Genomic DNA, 13,185 nt, shown 5'->3' on the forward strand with positions numbered 1-13,185 from the left:
CATCTACCAGAGGGGCAGGGAAAGTGTTTTCAGAAAAAGTGACAATAGAGGTCAATCTGAATCAATGAGAAGGTTGCCGAGGTGAAGGTAGAGAGACAGAGACAGGGACTCGGACAGAGTCGCACAGGAGGAGCAGTAACATTGTGTGAAATGACCAAGGAATCCACCATCTCCCTATTGGGGGATACTTTGCCTTCTGTCTCCCTGCAAGCCATACTCAGGATCCCAAAAATACCTACAAAGACCATTTCCATCCCAGTGAACAACCTTCTTCTTGCAGTGACTCTAAACGAGCTTCACATTACACTCCACTGGGTGTCAAGGCATCTGCAGGTTTAACTCAGAATGAGATGCATCTTAAAGTATAATCGCACATTGATTTTAAGTCCAGATGCATGCAGTAGAGCAGATTCATATCCTAGAAGTTTTGACACACATGTTACTCAAAGATTTTGAATAGAAGTATCCAAGAGGGACACTGAATTGGGCCATGCAGATAAAGGGCAAATTGGCAATTTCGGTCCACGTATTTCCTTTCATCTGGGTTCAAGATAATCAATAAAGGTATAAAGTGAAACGGTGAACACCTAAAATTGTGACTGCCAACCTGCATAACGAGGGAGGATATAAATTGCCCTGATTCCTTTTTATTTATTTTTTATCCTTCATAGCCTACTAATTCCAGAAAGTGTCTTTGCAAATACATGTACCTACAGTCTTCCACATGTGTTCCAGAATCAAAAGATACTAGAAGAAGCTTTGACCTTAGGAATCATCTGGTAAATCCCCTCAATTAATCCTCTCTTCCCAGACCAATAGAAGCTAGTACTTTCTCAAATTCACAAAGTCCAGTGGTTAAAACCCAAATGTTTTAATTAACTGGGGCTAGTTCAAACCTCAAAGATTTTGTTTGTTTCCTTTTGGGTTTTTATTTTCTTCTGACCTATTGCTGAAGTTTGAATGTCCTCCACTAGGGACATCTACAGACTGTTAGCAAAAGAGTGAGTCTTGGAATCAAACCAACTCAGGGATCAAGGAAGTTCAGACTGTGCTCCAGGTACACAGCTGTGGACACACTGTCTGCCCTCTCTGTGCTCTGGTCTCCTCAGATGCAAAGGGGCTGAGAACAGCTCCCGTCCTCTCTACCCCCATAGCACCTAGTAGGGACTTCTAAGGAGCTGCAGATTTTCCACTCTTCTGCACCACTTCATAATTCAAGGCTTATCTGTTGCTGGAAGATGATTTTATTGATCACTCATTGTCTCCAACATACACATGCTTTTGAAAAGGAAGGAGAAAAAAAAAAGAAAACTGGAAGAATTTCATTCCATTACTCAAAAGCAATTTATTAATATTCATTTTATTCTCCCCAAAGGCCAACACAAGCCATCCTATTAAAATACCGAGCTTGATGAATTCCACCTGGGGCAAAAGATGCCAAGGATAATCTTATCATTATACATTTACCTTAAACAAACTAAAAAAAAAGGCAATTTATTCTTCAGTGCATTTTATATCCTGAGTCAAAATCAACACTGTTTTAAACATACCTCCAGTTCAGTAGCTGCAATGATGTGTGCCCCCAAAATTAATTTCCCAGATAACTAATATCAAAGCTTTAAGCACCAAATACTTTTATATTTAATGTTAGCAATTTCTCAAGTAACTTATTTTAGACATTATACTCCCTTGTCTTATTATAGCAGAGCTCACAGACTATAATTTAGTTTTTCTTTGATGATTCACTCTCACACTTATGGACACAAGTTATTGCTTCGTGCTGCCATTTACTGATACCCTCAAAGATCCTGATAGATAAACATCCCCAAAGTCCCTTCCTCAGGGTCCCAGGGTCCTACCTAACAGTGTTTCCTTGGTCTGCGCCATGGAGAGTTTTCATGCTAGAGTCTTATCTGGGTTCCTCACTTTTCAGAGTGGAATGTCAACCCCACCATCCTCTTACTTAAGTATGTGCATAGATCAACAACCTTTAACCAGAATAAACACTGACTAATCTGCTACTATGTGCTAAGTATTATAAGGGAAGTTGTTTAATTTTGTTAATTTTTTATGTTCTTTTCTTTTCTTTTTTCTTTATTAAATCATGACTGTGTACTACCTCATATATTGCCCATTATTGTTGGTTTAGAGTTAGGCTAAGATTAACAAAGGTAAAGAAACATGATGGAAGTCATACGAAAGCCTAGTGAGAAGCTGAGGTCACAGCAAGGCTATCAGGAAGAATACTGTTGAAACTCCTCCCCCTGAGACCCACGTGGGCAAGGAGGGGAGGGCGCAGTAAGAGGGCTAACAAGAGGCAAGAAATAGGGGAGGTCGTGGACCACACGTAGCCATGAAATCAACTCAATGAGCGAGCTAAGAGAGGCAGTGTGGTGACCAGATCAGCTGGAAGAGAACATGTGTGATGAGCGAGCGAGCATGTGACTGAGTGACGTAGAGGAAAGTCATCCAAGAAGGTGAAGGCCAGCATGGCGTTGAGGTCCCCTCCCTGGACTTGGAAGACTCAAAATAAGTACAGGACTTGGGTGGTGAAGAAAACCATGCTCCAGGTACCACAGTGATCAGTGAATGGAGACGGACGTGTGAGCAGATGGCTAGTGCAGCCTGGATGGGTTGCTTGGGACCAGCAGAGCTGGCACCCCGTTGCATTGGCCCTGGCCAACTATGGTTGTAATAGGCAAACAGGAGATGGTGTGGAGATTGAGAAGGAAATCCACAGTGGGGCTCCTTGGGTTCCAAGCATCACAGAATTTAGGGAGACATTTTTATAGTGTGTTTTCATGAGTCCTTCCCGCAGGCACAGACATTCTAAGAGAATCAGAGAGTGGGAGGATGGCTGAATGTCACAAGTCCCCTGGAAGCCCCTTTGGGGAATTTGTCTTAAAAGAAGAGTTAAGGGCACTAATGGAAATATCATGGAGAATGCAGTGGATGCTACTGGAGCCCAGTGACACCCAGTGCGGGGCAGGTGCACTCATCACCCTGATGCTTTGTTGGGTGCTAACAGCACACACTGGCCCATTCTAAGAACTGCCCCCAGCTGATAGCAGCTGCCTTTCCCAGAAATGCTAAGGAAGTGATGCCTCCAGTGCTGAGCCTACAGCAATGACAACAGCCTAGACCCCTGCCTGCCTCAAGGACTAAAGGAAAAAGCACTGTGGATCATGTGGGTCCAAGGAGGAATCAGGCTGAGTCTAGATCAGACTGTGCCTGGCCTTGTCCTTATCCAATCCTACTCCCCACTCTCTCCCTCCGAGGTGTCCGCTGATAGCACTGTGAATCAGTCACTTGCCCCAGAATCCTCATTTCAGGCTCTTCATCTTGGAAACCTCACCTATGACAAAGAATGGGCAGGACTGTCCTCCAGAGATCAAGAAGCAGCCCAGGGTCACATGACTACCAAATGTCAAAACCAGGGTGACCAAGCAATCAGGGTTGTCTAGGACCAAGAGGTTCGCCAGGATGTAGGACTTTAAGTTTTCAAATTGCAATACTCCCAGGAAAAATAGGACAAATCGGTCACTCAAATCAAAACCAAAGTTCAAATGGAAGTCAGCCTAACTCTGAAGACCAGACATTTTCATTGGCACGACCTGCTATCTTGGTTTTCACCAGAGAGTACGTCCGCCGTGCAGTGCCCATGCAGAGAGAGATGCTCATGGCAGCCCCTCCCCTCTAGTAGAAAAGGTATTCCCAGCTGGGCTCACGGGAGAAAGGACTTCAGGGAACACATATCCCCAGCCAGATAAGGTTGCCTATTTCTTTTATTCTGAGAAATGCAGCTGTAAATTTCCTCAGATGCTCAAAGTGATCCTTGACATAATTAAGGTTAAAAGCAATTGTCCAAGAAAACATTGCTTTTATCTCTGGATTAAGGAGAACAGCGGGGTGCTGCACTCACATCTCCTACTTATTGGTCTCAAGCAGATCATTTCCTAGGAAATGGCCAAGCAGCCACCCCTTGTTCACCAGCACATGGTGGGTGGAAGTCAGCCACTATACTACGCCAGCTGCCCCCAGCCTCATCCCAGGGGAAGTGGGTGGGTGGATATCTCTTTTATTTAAACTGAAACTTGAATGACACTTAACAGTGTTGGCTGAGGATTCAGGCAGGGTCGGCCAGTCTGAAGGTCGGTGTCACAGCATCAAGGGAACAGGTTTCAGTCCACCCCTGAACTGAAAGGCCACCTTCTGACCAGTAACTGCAAATGGTACTTAAATAGGGCTGTGGTTATTGATTTTAGCATTTTATAAGTATTATGTCATTATTGAAGATTTTTGGTATTAATTCTCCCATTTGTTTCTAGATAAATATTTATTGCATGCTCCTTGAGCTCTAAGAACTGATTTAAGGCTTTGGTGCGGCGATAATGACGGCCAAGTACCTTCATTGTGGAGTTCATCACCTTGCAGAGAAGACAGTCAATAAATAAACCCATACATCCGTAATGATAGCTCAGATAATGATATAATGATGAATTTTACTGAGGGAAAAACGCAAGCTTTGTGGCTAGAGACTAGACAGAGTTATTCGACAGGGGTGGTTCTGAGAGATTTCTGAAAAGAAAGCCCTTGGATGAAGGGAGGGAAAGCAGTAGAAACAGCAGGGGATGATCTGTCCTCCAGCAGCGCGGACACAAAGCAACCAGTCCCTAAGGCAAGAGGAAGCCACAGAGTGTGTTTTCAGTTTTGTTGTTTTGGTGGGGGGTGGGGGTGGACAGTAGCAAGACCTCTGGATCTGAGATAACATCTTTATTTCACCGACGTATGCACCTCACGTAAGTCGCAACTTCTGCTTCCATGCAGGTGATTTCCCAAGTCTGCACACTCAGCTGAGACTCTTTCTGAGTTTGACTAATGTCAACTAAAATGTACATGGATGTCCTCAGAGACCCAAAACTTTATTCAAAACAGAACTCATCATTTCCCCTTTAGAATCTCTTTTGTCCCCTGTGCCCCCAGACCAACGAACAGAAACAAGGCCAACCAGTCAGACCAGGTCAGAACACAGGAGTCCCCTTAATATCTCGCCACGCTTAGGCCCTCTATGATGAGTCAGGATTCTATTGACCGAATATTTCTCAAGTTTGTTCTGTCTCCCTATGCCTTGCCCCTGGGATCAGGCCATCCTCACCTCCCAGAACCCTGGATTTCTTGCAATAGCCTCCAACTTTCCATGCCACTTGTCTTCTCTCCAATGCATTCTGTATACTGCAGACAGAATGAACTGTTCCCAAATGCATATATGTGTGCAGCTTAAGATCTTCCCACCATGCCCGTTAGCTTGCAGAAAAAAACTCCTTCACAAGCGTCTGAGGGCCTACATGGCCCAGCGCCGACTTCCCTCTCCAGCCTCTGCTCTTCTCATTCCACTCTGAGCCTGCACATCCACTGCGTGCAATGCTGGGCCCTGGTCTTCATGCTCCCTGCTACCTGAAACAGCTCTCAAGGCCTTATCTCTTGTTGTCTAACTCCCTCTTGTCCTTCCTATGCCTCCTCCACCAGGAAGGTCCCTGTCAGCACACCCAGGGGCACTTAAGTGTTCTTTGCTCTGAGGGCTCACCTCTATCTAAGCCTTTGCTGTTTTATATTATAATTTCTCTGTCTTGTACAGTTCTGCAGGCTATAAACATAATCATCCTCATCTCAGCCTCCCCAAGCTTCCAGAACAGAGCACAGGATGTAGTAGGCCCCCCAATGACATGTGAGTGACTAGGTGAGTATACAGAGTCCAACCTCTTCACTGCACAGTTGAGAAAGTAACCTCAGGCAAGTTAAGTTCCTGCCTGGAGAACACAGCTAATTCAGATCAGAGATAACCCAAGAATTCTCCACTTAGATTTTTTTATCCATTTTTTTTTTTCAGGGATACCAGGCTCCATATCAAGTTTTTGACCTCAAAGAAATGCAGTTTGGCAGTGACCTGAGGTCTAAAGATAAAAATTAAACACCAAGAAGGAAGTGTCACTGGGTGCTGGAGAGGAATGGAGGGTGCTGCCGTGTCCACAGAGACTCCACCGGGAGCCAGCTGGGTCCTGAAGATGTGGTCCAGGGTGTGCCCAGCAGGGAGGCAGAGCAGGCAAGCGGAAGGCCCATCCGGAATGCTGGGTGGATGAGAGCCTTATCTGTGCCATTCCAGCAAGAGCTCACGCCCACAGTGGAACTTCCTGCTGAAAGAGCTGCATCAGGAAGGCACCCCAAGGGAGACTGCCCTCCTGTGTCTAGATGATTCGCACATAGAGAGACAACCCCACCCTCTCCTCCTTCACTTTCACAGCCCACCTCCCCCTGTAGCTGAAGACTGTAAACTGGGAGACCATGACGTCACATTATTCAACATCTCCCTAAATATAACAAAATTAGAAACTCCCAAGGAGAAAGAACACTCTTCGCTATATCACAAAGCAAACATAAAAGGCTGTATCATCAACTAACATAGAGGGCAAGCCCTCCAAGAATGGAGTGGAAAAAACTCTCTAAGTGACAGAGGAAGCAAGCATCAGAATGCAAACAGGCCCAGACCTCCCGATGAAAAGCTATAGCTTTTTTTTTTTTTGTAGAGACAGAGTCTCACTTTATGGCCCTCGGTAGAGTGCCGTGGCGTCACACGGCTCACAGCAACCTCCAACTCCTGGGCTTAGGCGATTCTCCTGCCTCAGCCTCCCGAGCAGCTGGGACTACAGGCGCCCGCCACAACGCCTGGCTATTTTTTGGTTGCAGTTCAGCCAGGGCCGGGTTTGAACCCGCCACCCTCGGTATATGGGGCCGGTGCCTTACCGACCGAGCCACAGGCGCCGCCCAGCTTTAGCTTTTTTTAAAACAATAAATCTTTAACTTTCAGGGTCCCAAAAGTGTTCCATAGGAGGTTTGATCTTAGCAGTCTTAGTATCCAACTGCCTAGCTCTACCTGAAACATTGAAGATATGTAGTGAACAGTCACTTAATTTTTAAAACCACTATTTGGAACAAGCCATTGTTTCTGTCATGAATCTGCTCCTCATTCTAAATCTCATCAGTGCTAGAACCAATACCTGCTCTGGAACCAGGTCCATCCTTCTTTCACTCATTCATTCAATGAACGTTATTGACCACACATTACACGAGAGGATCTGGGAGCTCAGCAGTGAGCTTTATAACATACCACATTGACAAGCACCATAAAGAAAGGGATATCAAAGGAAGACACTGTCGTTTTAGATATAGGTGGCGAGGAGCGGACAGATAGTCTGTTACGGTGACATTTGAGCTGCAGCCAGAAGAATGTGGGGACAACCACGTGGCTCCCTGAGAGCACAGGGTTCCAGAATGAAGCAGCATGCACTGCTCAAGATGAGCCAAGAGAAAGAGCGGTAGAGGTGAGTGTGTGCTGGTGGCACTGGGACTAGGTCAGGGGGTGGAGGTCACATCCAGGTGCAGGTGAGAGAAACACTTTCAATTGTACTGACAGGAAGCCACTGAACAGCTGTGAGCAGACGGATGTGATCTGATTTTAGTTTTATGAAGAGATCTCTGGCTGCCATGTGCAGAGTAAACTCTGGGGAGTGGTGGGAAGGCAGGGAGGTCAACTCAGAGCCTGATTTGTTAGTGCAGGTGAGAAGTGAGGGGGCACAAAGTGCAGCATTTGTGGAAAAGGTGCACCTGAGAGTCCACCATGACCCCTCCCTGCTCCTTTCCTGCACCCAGGGTCAAAGGTCCCTAGAATGTTCACTGGTAGTTCTCCCATTCAGTCTGAGAATGTCTCTGGCATCCTCCTTCTTTCCCTCCAAATATTCCTTGTTGCACTATTTCTTGTCCATCCTTCTCTTTATCCCAACTCTAAATGCCTGAACATAAGCACCTCTGATCTGCAAATGTTCCTGAGAGGCCATCACTGTGGCCTCTACTAGCAGCCAGAGAGAGCATGCTGCTTAACTCCAAACCTTTCCATGAGTCCCCAAGACTTTCCCCTAGAAGGAAATCTCCTTACACAGACCCCTCAAAGACATAGCCCCATGTATCCCAGCCTCAGTGGACGCCCCCTCACCCTCTGCCCATCCCTGTATGTCCATCTCACTTCCTGGCCACCGCTGGCCTCCAGGTCTCTGCTTGTGTCTCCCTCCTCTGTTTGTCCATCCGTCAGGCCTCCATCCAGAAATTCCTTCAACTTCCATCCTCGGAAGCCCACACCCCAGAGTGTGTCTGAGTCACCTTCTCTTTGCTGCCTAGTATCCCCACCTGATCTCTCCATCACGTATTCAAGGACTTTGTCTGGTTGGCAGCTGAATCTCAGGGTCTAGCATGATGAGTGACAAATGGCAGCCTACTTATGCAAATTTCCTGTACAAGGCACATCGCATTGCCACTCCGCCCACACCAGGGGTAGAGAGCCACAGAGCCTGGGTTCACAGCGCCAGCTGACTTGGAGAGGCCAACAGCTCCCTCCGTAATCACTCCTGAGATTGGTGTGCAGCCACCTAGAAATGATTTACATCTGAGCAGGAACATTTGACATTGCTGAGCTGCCCAGTGTCCATGAATCATTACCAGAGCTCTCGGGGAAGATCAGACTTCATATGCAAAACGCCTTGTGCTTTGAATGAAGGAGACTGTCCAGACTGGACAGGGCAGCCAAACATCTTGCCTGGCATCAGATAAGAATTGAGCTATGACAAGAAGAAATGGAATAGGGTGTTCACAACTCTCTGAGCCCCGAGATCATCTTGAGCACTCTAGTGTTGTAGACTGAGGAGAATGCAAAAAGAAGAGAAACTTGGTGGTGAGGCTAAGGGGCTGCATTGAAATGAAGAGTTTTGAACAAGCTGTGAGTCTTGGCAGAAAGGATGGCCTGAGGGTCACAGATGTCATCTTAGTGAGAAGAAACATAGAGTCATGTATTTGAACATTGAAACAGAGCTGGACAGGGCCACTGAAATCACCTAGGCAATTAATGATGAATAAATCCAGAAACGTAAGGCGGCCAGGTCAACACCTGGGAGCAGGTGTATCACATCTGCATGAGGACCCAGACCCTGAATCTAAATCTCCAGACCGTTCTGTTCACTCACAGTAGCCCGCGTGCTACTACGGTCTTAGTATTTTCTTTCTCTCTCTCTGAAAGGTATATAAATTGGAGGAAAGAAATGCTTAGGGGGCATTTCAGAAAATTCCGGAACCTTCTATTATTGACAATTATATCTGTCATTTGTAACTAACAGATATTATGTATTGGGTGTCAGGCACAAGTATATATAAATATATAATCTGTATATGTCTTCCCAACCTATTTTGAAAGGCAGCTATCACTATGATGCCAACAGATGAGGCAAATGGCTCAGGGAGCGAAAGGGTTTGCTGAAGGCCACACAGACCTAACAAGTGAAAGAGCCAGGATTTGAAGCCCATCAGATGTTGTGTAATTAAATACAGCGATTTTGCTTATTTTCTAGAAAAAAAAAATTAGAAAAAGAAAGAATTTACTTAGATGAACCATCTTAGTTTCTAAACTGCTTTTACTGCACAGCTATAACTTCAGTCCAAGTACTGGACACCCCTGTGACCGGGTGTTAACATCCACATCTTGTGAACTAAGGAAACTGAGGCATCAGATGACCAAGTGCCCCAATCTCACTTCTCTTTAGAATCGGAATTCAAACCAGACTTTCTTAATCCAATTTATGTGTTTTTCCATTACTTCAGCTGAAATCAAGGAAATAAACTGAAGGGAAAGACAGCCATTTTTAAGTTTAAAATATTCCATCAGATGTTTTCAACAAATGTTACATGGAGGCCATTCAACACCAGATTACAATTATTCCAAAGTGCCCACTTGAAAAGAATGAGCATGTTAAGGCAAAATATGTTCCTCTGCTTCAGTGGACTGACCCTAATGCACAGTGACCCAGCGAGCATCCTGCAGGCTCCCTGCACATTCTCAGATGGGGAAGGCAGTCGGGGCGGCGCTGTGCATGCCTCTTCTGGCGCAAGTGGTCATGCTCCAGGCAAGGCTGATTTACTCACTCAACAACCATCCACCATGGAAGTCACTACACAAGGTGCTGGGGCTGCAAGCAAAGTAAGATAGGGAGAGGTACCTGCCATCAGGAGGCATAAGATCTAGGGCAGTGGTCCTCAACCTTCCTAACGCCGCAAACCTTTAATACAGTTCCTCATGTTGTGGTGACTCCCAACCATAAAATGATTTTCATTGCTATTTCGTAACTGTAATTTTGCTACTGTTATGAATTGTAATGTAAATATATGATATGCAGGATGTATTTAGGCAACCCCTGTGAAAGAGTCATTCGACCCCCCAAAGGGGTCGCGACCCGCAGGTTGAGAACCACTGATGTAGAGAGCTAGGAGGTATGTATGAAAGCACTGACCCATCACAGCCTGTCACAAAGCACATCTGAAGTGTCATAGCAGAGAGAATCTAGGAGAGCTTCCTGTAGGAAGAAGTATTGATATTGGGTCATTAAGGGAAGATGGAAGTGAGAAATGGTTGCTCTTGGCAGAGAGGCCAGCATGAGCAAAAGCAGGGGTATGGGTATAAAAGGCCAAGGAACAGTATAATACAGTCCTGGTTCCTTCCAGAAATTACAGTAATTACAATTCCCTCAGCAATAAAATCAAGTTGTAAGCATTCAGCTCAATTTCAGTCAGCCTGAGCAAACATTTGGTAAACCTGTGTCATTACAGAGCAAAGCTGGATGAAAGTAACCTGGCCACAAGGAGCCCAGGACATGTTTGACGCATTCATCTGACCGGTATCTAGATGTGTCCCCACTGTGTGCAAACCTCTGTTTACACTGTAAAATGCTTAGTCCACCCCTGTGGTGAGCAGATCTCCCTTTTGTAACCTAGACAAGTACCACATTTGATGGCAAAGCATTTGACCTTCAGCACTTGTAAGCAAGGAGGATGGCACACAGCATGCTCCCGTGATAAAGTTCCCTTTACAGTGCCCTGAGTGCAACTTGGACCAGACTACTGTGTTTTAACTGTGAGTCACTAATATTTATACTCCCTTTACATGGCTGATGGCTGTTACTGATTTGCCAATCTGAAGATGGGAGATTTTTTTTTTCTTTTTAGAAAATTATGATAATTCCTTTTACTTGCAGAAGACGCTGGATTCTAAAAAGCCCTTTTCATACATCCTCCGTACATCCATTTTGATTGTTACAGAGCCTGGTAAACCGCAAGAGTTGCCAGCACCCCCATTGTACAGATGAGAGAAGAAGCCTCAGCGAGGTTGAGCAACTCAAGGTCACACGGCAAGTGTAGGATGAAGCAGAGTTCAAATCCATGTTTCCGACTCCCAAATCTTACCCTCTTTCCTCTACATCTCAGCATCTGTCTAAGGTATGACAATAGCATCCTCATTATGGCGTAAATCCCCAGAGTAAATGTTTGCCAAATCACATCCCTCAGTAACATAAATACTTCATTAATTAAAAGCCCAATTAAATAACATTTCCTTTTAACTGGAACTTATGCTGTCCCCTGAGACCAGGACACAAAGAGAAAGCCCCTTCAAAGTCAACGACTGCCGTGCAGGAAATTACCCAGAGACTGATTTACCCACATGCAAGAGCTTTCAGACCCCACATCTTCCCTGAACTTTCTCTTCCTTCCCTTATTATGGTCTGCTGGGGTGCTGGTCCCAGCTGAGCTGCGTGTGAATCACACTCCATCCTTGGGCCCTTTCTCTGGCCTGCAGACGTGGCTAGCAGTCCCTCACGGTGGGGGGGGAGGGGGCAGCCCAGAGGCCTCTCAGGTCTGGCACATCGTTGAACATCAACAGCCTAGTGACTGATGGAAAACAATACTGCCAGTCCACAGGAAGAGCTGAAGTGGACGGGCATCTCTAGCTGTCTGAAAGTGGAATAGTTTGCCAATGGCCAAGGAGCAAAGGGGGTTACTATGCTGGACAGAGTTATTGTTCCGCTGGCCATGTGGGGCAGGGAGGTAGAAATGGGGTGAGGAAGAGGGGAGGGGCGTCTGCTAGCTTCAGTTTTTACTTTCACTTCCATCGCACCCTCAATAGTCAATGGCAAAAAGATGTCAAACTCCAGGGATACCTCTGGGTCCCAAAAGGATAATAGTCAACACCTCCCTGGTCTAAAGACCCCCTCCAGTGGCTGCGTTTCAACCTGGCTTTACAGAACAAGAGCTGGTGTGCACTCTGGCCCCTTCCATGCTACAGCTGAGCTGTACTGCTCCCCCCCACCCCACCCCAGTCCCCAGCCAAGCGGCGGGAAGAAGGGGTCTCTGGGTTCGCTCGGATCACTGAGAATCGCCACCAGGGCTCTCCCCACCCCAACTCCGGATCACTGGCTCCGAGAACCGGAATGGACACAATCTAGCTGTGCCCCTTCAGCCTCCACCTGGGGCTTCTGTGGGGACCACCTCACTCACTCGGAGGCTCCCGTCAGGCACATCAACGGCCCCTCTTGTCCTCGCAAGACCTGTCCAGATGTGTGGCAAAACTGGAGGGCAAAGAGGTTAGGGGAGACAGCGGGAGATAAACCACATTCCGCGGCAGAATCCCTGCTCCGTAATAGACAGCCATCCAACTAGCAGCCACGCTTCCAGAAACGTCACGGCACAGAGGGGAGAGTTTGCAGCTGCAGACCCCCCCGGAGCGCTCGCACCTACCTGTCCCCGCCGCAGGGCTCCCCTCTCTCACCTCCGGGAGCCGGCCCCGCGTCCCACGCCCTCCTGGTTTCGTCTTCGCCAGCTGCCGCCACTTGCCGCGGCGGTGGGCGGACTGAGGAGCCCGCGCCACCTGCGAGCGGGGTCTCGGGTCCCCGCGGCGAGGCTGCCCGGAGGAGGAGCCAGAGGCTGCTGCCCTCGCCGCCGCCGCGGTGCTGATGCGGTTGCTATGGTTATGGAACTCCGCAGCTGCCCCCTCTCGGTGCAACAGCTGCCCGGCCGCGGCCTCCGGGCAGCCGGGCGAACGACGCGCGCAGGCGAGCTCGGTGACACGGTGGCGGCGGCCAGGGGACTCCACCGGACGCGCCGCCAGGGACGCAGGAGCGGGTGCCCGAGCTCGCGCTCTCACCGGCGCCCCGGCTCCGCGCCTTCCCCGCCGGGACGCGGCGAGACCCACGCGCCGCGCCGCGCGCCCTCGCGCCGGGAGAGCCCGCCCCGCCGCCGGCTCCCGCGGCCGTGCGCACCGCC

General features: G+C 47.8%; 1 protein-coding gene across 1 annotated transcript in view; it reads right to left on the reverse strand.

Annotated features, from left to right (window-relative positions):
* The window catches only part of FAM135B (family with sequence similarity 135 member B), a 286,925-nt gene extending 274,193 nt beyond the window's left edge, over positions 1 to 12,732 (reverse strand). The window contains exon 1 of the mRNA XM_053559011.1: positions 12,661 to 12,732. The gene's annotated coding sequence lies outside the window, so the exon portion shown is untranslated. The remainder of the gene's footprint in view (positions 1 to 12,660) is intronic.
* Between the last annotated feature and the right edge of the window lie 453 nt (positions 12,733 to 13,185).

The sequence above is a fragment of the Nycticebus coucang genome, chromosome 13 (assembly GCF_027406575.1).
Source record: "Nycticebus coucang isolate mNycCou1 chromosome 13, mNycCou1.pri, whole genome shotgun sequence".
Lineage (NCBI taxonomy): Eukaryota > Metazoa > Chordata > Mammalia > Primates > Lorisidae > Nycticebus > Nycticebus coucang.